This window comes from Chrysemys picta, chromosome 6 (genome assembly GCF_011386835.1).
Source record: "Chrysemys picta bellii isolate R12L10 chromosome 6, ASM1138683v2, whole genome shotgun sequence".
NCBI classification, from domain to species: Eukaryota; Metazoa; Chordata; order Testudines; family Emydidae; genus Chrysemys; species Chrysemys picta.
This window is the reverse complement of record NC_088796.1, coordinates 54468042-54478315: the sequence shown is the minus strand read 5'-3', so window position 1 is coordinate 54478315 and position 10274 is coordinate 54468042. Positions and strand designations below refer to the sequence as shown.

The 10274-nt window shown below is 44.7% G+C and overlaps 1 long non-coding RNA gene across 1 annotated transcript; it reads right to left on the bottom strand.

The window, feature by feature from the left end:
* Positions 1-1439: 1439 nt before the first annotated feature.
* Positions 1440-10054, bottom strand: LOC135972467 (uncharacterized). The gene is made up of 4 exons (XR_010588925.1): positions 9732-10054; positions 9111-9296; positions 8084-8237; positions 1440-2347 (listed from the first exon to the last, which is right to left on the bottom strand). It is a non-coding gene; the product is annotated as an uncharacterized LOC135972467 (long non-coding RNA).
* Positions 10055-10274: the final 220 nt, after the last annotated feature.

The window sequence follows — 10274 nt, the reverse complement described above, 5'->3', positions numbered from 1 at the left end:
TACAGAATTCCTTTGCTTTCACATGGCACTGCTGCTGATCCCTGTCATAGTTCTTTGCCTGCATCACCTGTGCAATCTTTTTATAGATGGCCATGTTTTATAACTGGTCCGTAGCTGTGCCTGCACAGCCTCTTCTCCCCACAGGTCCAGAAGATCCAATACCGCCTATCTACTTCAGGCAGGAGCGCATCTATGCTTAGAACCGGCATGGTCAGTAAAGCAGTTGCATCAACAAGGGAGAATTACTAGGAATGATCACCAAGCTGGCAATCAGGAAAAGGCATTTAAGAAAAGGGATTTAAAGGGATGCCGGGGAGGAGGTGGCTTCCAGTCTCTGATCCCTAGGCGATGGAGTTCTCAATTGTGATCAGAGTGGTCATTATCAGGCAGTGAGACAGCTGCTGGAGAACCTGTGTTAGTGACAACAGAGGTCATGCATTGTTTACCCTTGCATTGCATCAGCCTCCAATAGGTCGACCATTGCTCAACACTGTTTGGAGAGGTGGTGTTACTGCATCACTGTAACTGGGCACTTATGTCGTTGAAGACAAACTGGAGTGTAGACACATGCACAGATAAGTCAATGCAAGTGGACTTACATTGACCTAACTTGGTAGTGTAGGCCAGGCCCAAGGTTGAAGATATAAGATCGGATCCAAAACCTACTGAAATATTTCCATTGACCTAGTGGGTTTTGGATCAGGCCCATAATCCATTTTAGTTATTATCTGTGGAGGGTTCATTTTGTTGTGTGATAAAAAGGCTCCATATACACTCAAAATGGCACATAAAGAGGTGATGTACAAAGGTTTGTAAGGGCTTGTTAACACACGGAAGTTGCACTGCTTTAATTATACTGGTAGTACAACCAACCCGCCCCAATGACCTTGTATGAACACAGTTATATAGATATAGGGGCTTTATACCATTATAGATATTCCTATAAAGGAAGGAATGGGGTAGACTGGTATAAGTCAACTTTATATTGATATAACTTCATCCATACTAGGATTTGTACCAGTATAACTATTTTGGTAAAAATTCACAGCCCTAACCATCATAGTTATACTGGTACAAAAACTGCATTTGTAGTGGACCTCAGTTAAACTTTGTTAAGTGTGTGTTAGAAGGCTTAAAGAAGTATAAGTGGGTATCACATATATTCTTGGAAGGGGACAAAGATTTAAATATCAGTTGAAACTTACCTCTGAATTTTCCCAGTCATTAAATTGGAGAGGAGCCCTAGACAAGCTATATTTTTGGCCAAAATTAATCTATAAATGTAAAGGCTGTAAACATTAGCTTCCCAAATATTCACCCTTACCCCTTGATAATACTCAATGATTAATTAACAATCCCTCTATTAACAAAACCAACTAACATTTTTTTTTAAAAAACCACAACTTTAAAAAAAATAAAATTGAAAGGAAGCATTTTCAAACTATTCATCTATAATTTATTGGACCAATACAATTCTCATTCTACAATTTTTAATCCCCCCAAATTATTTAAAATATCTTGATAATTTTTCCAAACAAACATTTGCAGATTGTCTGCAATTATAGGCACAATCAATGACTGTCTGCCCTGGTAATTTTCTTGTACTAATGACAATACATTTATCCTTTAAGTAAATATTGTTCTAATTTAAAATTATGATTTTTTTCAGGTGTTGGCAGACTATAAAATTCTCTATTACCCTCTAGACACAGCAGCTGATATCAGTGACTAACTTAGTGGTGCTTTAAAACTGGGGGCCTGTTTCTTCTCTCAGTTTTCTGTTTTTAGAGCACTGTAAATTAACTGACTTCAATAGAGTTACTTCTGATTTACCCTGATGTAACAGAATAGTAACCAACGTGCTACAGAGTAAGTCTCCCAGGACATGAAAAGATGCCACACTTCCTGGCTACTCTTTACGCAGACTTCTGTTTCATGGGACACTTCCTGTGGGGACAGAAACAAAACAGTCCAGGGAGGGCAGTCACAGGCTACTGCTACACAGAGCAGTAGGGAGCTTTGTTGCCTCATTTGTGTACATAGTCCTGTTCCTAATAAAAGGTTTATTTTGACACCAGTCTGCTATCAGTGAAATAAGCCTCGGAAGCAGCTGGCCTGTTACCCTGGGAATCAGTTTGTGTATGTCACATGGGCATCATTGGGAATTTTAGGTGAATTTAATGTCTCAATTCTTAAGGTATGAAAAGGTTGGGAATTCAGCTTAGCAGCCATAGCCTTTGGAATCTCTGTCTTTCCCACATAACTTTCTTTCTTCCAACAAGTCTTCCTCTTGCATGCAGCTTGTACTGGTCTGAGATCAGTGCCATTCAACACATTCCTAAATGATCTGCAAAAAGGGGTAAACACTGAGGCGGCAAAGTTTGCAGATGATACAAAATTATTCAAGATAAATCCAAAACTGACTGCAAAGAATTACAAAGGGATCTCACAAAACTGGGTGATTTGCAACGAAATGGCAGATGAAATTCAATGTTAAATGCAAATTAATTTACATGGCAAAATATAGTCCCAACAATACATACAAAATGGTGTATAAATCAAGAAAGATGTTGGAGTCATTTACAGTCCTCTGAAAGCACTGTTTCCAGAGTACTGCAAATTCATAAGAATCCTTCTCACTGTGCCTGTATCATCCTGAACTGTGGAATGCTCATTCTCCTGCTTCAGAAGACTTAAAAAGTATCTCCAGTCATCAATGGGACAGACACAACTGAATAATGTAGCTGTCCTTAACGTGCATCAAAATAATACCAGTGAATCTAGATGTATATAAGATTGCTGATAGTTTCATCCAGAAAGCTACAGTGACACATAATGTCTTTAAACTGGGACATTAGTGAAGACAGCTTGTAGGTGATTGCAATGATCATAATATACTGTACTTTTTTTTTCTCTGACATGCATGATAATTTAATTATGTAGTTCATAACAATTGAATTAAAATAGTAAAGATACCAATGAAAGACTCATTCAATAACTAGAATATGAAAGAACTGTATAAATATGCTGAAAATAGCCTTCCCCTAAACTGGCAGAATGCCACCCCCCAAATTCACACACATCTCTTCAAAAGCACCCATTGGCAGAAACAAAAGTCAGTGCCTATGGCACTGATATTATGGTGACGATGGCACATAGAATAGAAAGGACAGTACACCTGACTATTCATGGCCCCAGTGGCCATTACAGCAGCTGGGGATTGACAGTATGTAGGGATGTCCCAGCTGCACACCATTTCCTCAGCCATACCACCTGCATATAGGGGCCTTTAGAGGGGTGGTGTAGAGGCTGACATAGTAGCTCTTTGCTATTTGATGATTCAGTTGTGCAAGGGGAATGCTCAGGGGAACAGATCCATTGACTTTCCTGTTGCTTTGTGCCCTTGCAGCTGGAGCAAAGCCCATATAAGTTATCTCTCTCTCCTTTAAAATATTTGATCATATCCCAACAGTTTTTGTTTAGCCAAGCTATCATATTTACAGGGCTTGCTCCAGGCACCAGCAAACGAAGCAGGTGCTTGGGGCGGCACATTTTCAGGGGCGGCATTCCGGCAAGCCTTTTTATTTCTTTATTTTTTTGGGGGTGCTTGAGCAGCAAAAGCCTAGAGCCAGCCCTGGCAGCAGCAGCACGCCCTGCACCAGGGCCACCCTGGGGCCGCTGCAGTTCGCATTGGGGAGCAGCGCCCGCACCTTATGGCCAGGCGGGCTCCGAGCGTGGGACACTTGGGCTGGGGGCCGCCCCTCAGGGCACACAGAGCCGCCTGCAGGTGCTGCAGGGCGACTGCCCCCCAGCACCACAACCGGGGCTGGGCGAAGCGGCCAGAGCAGCCCAGGGACTGCGGCAGGACGGCCAGGAGCAGCAGCAGGAGCGGGGCCATAGAGGGCGGGGTGCTGCCGTGTGGGGCCCACATCCCGCTCTCCAGGACTCCGCTCCCTCTGGGGCTGCCCTGTCCTGGCTCCTCAGCCCCCTACCAGGGCGGTCCTGGCCAGTCCTGGAGGCGGGAGCCCCTGCTGGAGGGACCCTGGGCTGAGGCGCGGCCTGGGAGCCCTGCTGCTTGTCCCGACCCTGCCAGCGCTGGACTGGCTGGAGGCGGCCGGATAGCGCTGGTGGGGGGAAACCCAGTGCTGGGGTGGCAGGCAGGCGGTGTGGGTGGGGTGGGGGGAAGAGCCCAGAGTTGGGGTGGCAGGGGATGTGGGTGGGTAGACAAACATTTTTTTGCTTGGGGTGGCAAAAAACCTCGAACCGGCCCTGCATATTTACCTCTTTTAATCTTTCCTCATAATCCAGTCACTCCAAATCCATGATTGTTTTGTTCTTTTCTCTGAACATCTGCCCATTTATCAAGAATTTTATTGTAATATAATGCTTAGAATTGAATGTACTGACTTCCTTCTAATGTTTCCTCAAGTGACTATATAATGGCTATTCAAAGTGGTGTATGTGGAATGTATTAGCAGTCTGCAGTTTGTGGTGTACATGTGTTCATATCATTGTCAGTCTGAACCCCAGCAGTACCAGCATCGAGGCCAAGACGGAATAGATATTGAGAGTAAATGACTCTCTGTTCACTAGTAGCTATCACTCTGGGTCAAGGTTCAGGCACACTGATGGGCAGTGATGAGAAACTTGGACTTGTCAGTGCCTTATATTGCACATGTTCCCTACATTGTCAAAAAAAAAAAAAAAGATTATGAGCACTTCATTAACATTAAAGATGAATAAAAACTGAAATGGCATTATTCTTATTTATGGTAGTACCTAGAGGCCCCAACCAAAATCAGCTTCCTGTTGTGCTAGAGACTATACACTAATAAGATGTAGCTCTTATATATAGCATGACTAGATCTCAAAGTGCTTTATAAAGGGAGGCAATCATCATTATCTACATTTTACAGTTGAGGAAACTGAGTAAAAAAGGTGAACTAACTAGCCCAAAGCTGACCAGAGCTGGGACTAGAAGGGTCTAAGTCCAGTGGCCTATCTCCTAGGTTATACTGAGTAAGGGATGTGTGTAAGTATATAATAAGAGAGAGAGACCCTGCTCCAAGGAGCTTATACTCTAAATCAGTGGTGGGCAGACCTGCGGCACACTGGCCACATGCAGCCCATCAGGGTAATCTGATTGCGGGCCACACGAAACATTTTGTTGACCATCTGCAGGCACGGCCCCCTGCAGTGACCGTGGTTAGCCATGCGGCCAGCACGTCCCTTCAGCAAAATGTCTCGTGGCCTGCAATCAGATTACCCTGATGGGCTACATATGGCCCATGGGCCGCAGGTTGCCCACCACTGCTCTAAATAGACAAGACAGATAAAGGTGCAAGAAAGGAACTATTATCCCCATTGTACAGATGTGTAACTAAGGCAAAGAGAGAGTAATTGCCTTGCTCAGTGTCACACAGGAAGTCTGGTAAAACCCAGTTCTCTAAAGTCCTAATACAATGCTTTAACCACAAAACCCTTGTTTCCATCAAAACCACACCACTATCTTCCTGCTACAGGTGTGCTGTTTATTCCTAACTGAAAAGGATTATATTTTAAAAGAGTGATAGAGTGTAAAAGAAATATACCAAAGACTTTACTTTAGATGGGCATAGATACATGTGCTATTCATAGTATATATGTTTTAAATAAATAGAACAAAGTTTACAGAATGCCTGATATGTTTGTTGAATAGTATAAACAAAACTATGTTGATGAAAAAGTATCTTTTTCGTATTTCTTGTCTTTTTCTCCTATTGTGCATACTCTACATATCTTCCTTTCCTCTTGAAAAGAAACATTTGTCAAGCTTCACTAAAGGATTTGATAGTTTCAACAACTAGTCATTGAGCCCCGACTCTACTCCCTTAAAATTGACAATTTTGTAAATGACAACTCAATACATTTTGTATGAAGGAAACTATTACAAAGTAGGCACTGGGGCAGCTATAGATTTTTCTACTGCATATATTCAATTGCTGCACAGTTTCCTTTCACAGTTGGAAACTCCACTCTTGACTAGAGCTGTGTGATACTACCAATTTTTGCTTTGAGTATTCAAGTGCAAAAAATGGTTAATTGTGCAAGCATTCAGTAATCACAGATGTGATCCAGGTTGAGAACGTCACATTACTGGAGAATGAATAGAGTTTTTGGCAGTGAAACTAACCAAATTATACTAAATTGAAAGCCTGAAATTTGATGCAGGCGGAAATTCATAATTTTCCTCAGTTTATATAGCTCAGATTCACCTATGTATATTAAAACTACAACAAAAAGATTGTTTACATTCAGTTTGAATGGGAATGGTATTTTAAACCGTTCTAGTTTTATATAAGACTACATGAAACTGGTTGGATTTAGGAACAGATTCATGGCCCTTTATGTCTGTTTTGTGTCACTTTGGCAGCACATGACATTCTTAAATCCAGCTTAACTGTCTGTCTGGGGATTCTTTAGCATGGAAAGTTCCTCCAGGAGAATTCCTGGTAGTGTATATATAGTATATACCAGGTGATATAGGTAGTCCATATAAAACAAAGCAGGCCCAAAGCTGCTCTGTCTTGGGTCAGGAGCATAGGCCAGTGCGACCTTAATATCACCATTTCCCAACCTTCTTTCACACCCTGAATTTAGGCTGAGCACCGCTCAACCAGTAAAGTAAATCTGGGTCATAATTCCCATAACTTTGGTGTATCAGTCATTGGATTCATTTTGCTCAAGTTTGCATGGAGCTTTGTGTTTGTCTGAAACCAAAAAGTCCAGCCATTGGATATTGTCTTATCTTTGTCTGCTAGATTGAAGATCCCTCTATTATTAAATTTCTGTTCCCCATGTAGGTACTAACAGACTGATAAAGTCAATCCTTTAGCTTCTCTTTGTTAAATAAAACAGATTGAGATCCTTGAGTCTCTCATGTTTTCTAATCCTTTAATCATTCTTCTCCTGATGTCTGTGGGGATATGTAGACAACCCCTTTCTGAGACCTTTACTTCATGTTGCCATACCTGATTCTCCTCTCAAATATACTAGTTGTACATTAGTGTAACACTATTGTCTTGAATGAAGTTATTCATGATGTATACTAAGGAAAGCCAGGGACGATTCAGGCTTCTTGAGTCCTTCAATGAGATCAACAATTAGAATTTCTGCCTCCTATAATCCCCAGGAAAGATCTTAAAAGGAATGGGCTGCCTGACCATCCTAGATTTAGCTGCAGCTGGGATGGGAAATGCTATTTCAATTTCTCTGCCTCTTTAAAGGCAACCTCTCTCATTCTTGGCCCTGATGTATGCTGTAGGTCAAATTGAGGTTCTTACTCAGGACTTATTTAGACAATCCCTACATCTGGCCAAGCACTGCTCATTGTCGAATCCAAAAGGCCTTGGGGTAGGTTCAGGGGAATATAGCTTTTAATCATCTTTGCATTTCTTGGGCTTCTTGAGGTCTAGTTAGCCCTCTGCCACAAAACATAAGTGTCAGGGCTGCATTACCTTTTGTCTACTGGTAATGGGTGTAGAGGGCAACTGGAGATCAGCAGAGTGCAGCATTACTCTAGCCATATCTGCTCCTCCAGGACACACAACACATCTGCTATATGGTGGGCATGGGGCAAGATAGTTGGCATAGAGCCAGCTCTCTGCTACCCAGAAGTTCCTCCCTGCTAATGTAATGCTTGTTGTCCTGTTAGGGCAATCTTGTAGCTTTTTTGTACTGTCACAGTGGCACAAAGAGGTGTGATGGGGTATATGAACCCTACACTAGCACAGAAGGGATTAAGGAGCTGCTTTGGGCTGGAGTGGCGATGTCCTGCTGCACCTGAGAACCATTCCAGTCCTGGAGGAGGAGTTAAAAAGAGGAACTTCACTCAGATGCGGGAAACCCTGGGAAGGGAACAGACTGTTGAGCTTCTCCATCCTGGGAGGAAGGACTGACAGTCAGCAGAACCCCTGCCCTCTTAGGAGGGTGCAGAACCCCTGAGTTGTTATGGGGAAAGAACTCAATCTTGCACTGGAACCAAGCAAACTCTGAAGTGGACATGGATACTCCAAGGACCCATGTCCTGGAGGGAGCTGCTTACCAGTTTCTCTTTACTTTTCTTCTGTTTAACCCTTTTTGCTGACAATGGACTGGTTGGTGGCATCACTGGGGACACAGAGACAGGATGACATAGTCGAGGCACCCCAGCTGGAAGGGGAACACCAGTCCTCTAGAAAGATGGCCCACAGCACCTGCTGTAATGGGAGTAGAGTAATTTAGGCTACATGGGGCATATCCACAGGTAAGCCCAAAGACGTATCCTGCCACAGACATATTTGTGACAAGGGGTCATAATAGGGACCAAGATTTGGCCCAGTGAGTGAAGAATTCTGATATGGTAGTGTACAGGGTACACTCACTGCTACGGCACCTCCTCCTGGCTCCTCTGAGAATTAGCTCTTTCCAGGTCTGACACCCCCTTCTGTCACTCATTTGCATGCCCTGCAGCCTCTCTCAATCTGCAACTCAGGGTGATCTCTCGTTGTGGCCTGACCCTCCTGCCAGGTCATTGTAGGTTTCCCCTCTATTGGGGTATCAAAGCCCACTGGATGATGTGTTCCAGGCAGTCCACTGCCCTGACAGTGCCACTTCCTCAGTGGCTGGTAGAGAAACCCAGGTCTACCCTCTACTCCAGATTCCAGCTCAGGGACCCTCTAATCAGCACCCATGGTTTGCATCATCTTAAATCTTGCTGCCATTTCCCTGAGCCTTTTCCTTTTCTGAGGCTTCCACTACACCATCCGTCTGGGCAAACCCTTCCTGCGGAGCCTGGATACCTAGGGCTTCTACTCGCCCCCTGAGTTTCCTCCTTATTTCCCTCTCTAGTGTCCAGAGAGTGGCCGCAGATTCCCTCACTGCAGCCCATGCTTTCATATTGTTTTCTGGGACAGCAGCCTCAGTATGTGAGACTATGATCACCACATACCACAGATTTTGCATAAGCAAAAAAATAAGTCTGTATCTTCTCACTTAGTCCTGTATCCTTTATAAAGCAAAATAATGCTTTTTTAAATGTTACCCCACTTTCCCGGTATTCTCACCGATCCTTTCATACTCTATTCTTTCACCTTGAGGCATCTCAGGTCTTCATAAGGAATCTTTCTTTCTGTGTAATTCTCCCTGCATTGCCACAGCAGATGCTCAACTGTTTCTTCGGCTTTGCATGTGTCAGACCACCCATCTGTAAGCTGGTAGGGCCATCTCTCCAATTCCGATGGAGGACACGCCTCCTTGCAGTTTGGGTCTGCTAGAGCCTTCTCCAAGCAAAGGGAAAAGGGGGGGATTAGCGATTCTCAATGGCTCCGGCCTTCAAGTGGGGCAAGGCCATAAACAATCTAGGCTCTGGTCTGCAACCTGGCAGAGTGATAGGAGTTTGCTTGCCCAGCTGTTAAGCAGGGTGGGGCAGCAGTCAAGGCTCTGGCCTGCAGTCAGGCAGAGCTGTAACACCAGTCCAGTCTCTTTGGGGCTCAGCTAGGGGTGAGCACCACTTGTGGCCTTTGGGGCTCAGCTAGGGGTGACTGAGGAGCACAGGCCTCGTGGCCTGAGGAGGGGGAGTACTGCCACCCCAGGGACAGGGTGGTAGGGGGGACATGGGCCCACTCAACTCCACAATGTCCCAGCCCAGGGCCCTAATAGCGGTGGAGTGATCTGCTACTGGGTCAGCGGGGGATCTGCTGCAACATACTGACCTTGTTTCAGGCCCACTGTCAAGCGGATTGCTGCTTGGTTTCCCTGGGCTGCTTCCTACTCCCCCCCTGGGGTGTGCCTGTGTCTATGGGTCGTCCTCAGTCTCCCAGGATACATCAAAGGTAGCGGTAGCAGATCCTCAGTGCTGGGAGTGTCAGGGCTCTCTGGAAGCTCAGGCTGGTCCCCAGGGCTGCAGCTGTTCTCCTTGGAGTCCCAGACTCCCACTCCAGCAGTGGGGAAGAAGCACCTGGGACAGCAGCCTCAGTATGTGAGGCAACTCCCTCCCAACTGAGTTGCTGGGCCATCCTTTTGTACTTCCACTTCCTGTCCCACCCTTCTGCTTCCAGTGTGCTGGGCTGGTCCTCCTGGCTCTGCCCACCAGGCGGCTTGCAGCATTCCCTTCATGTCCACAGCTGAAGGAGGCCATGCCTCCTCGCTACACCATCTTTAGTAAATATGAATTACCATTTAGGTCACAGTGACCTGTTACCACTCTAAATGTAGTTACTGCACTTCTATTATATCTATTAAGTATATCACTATCC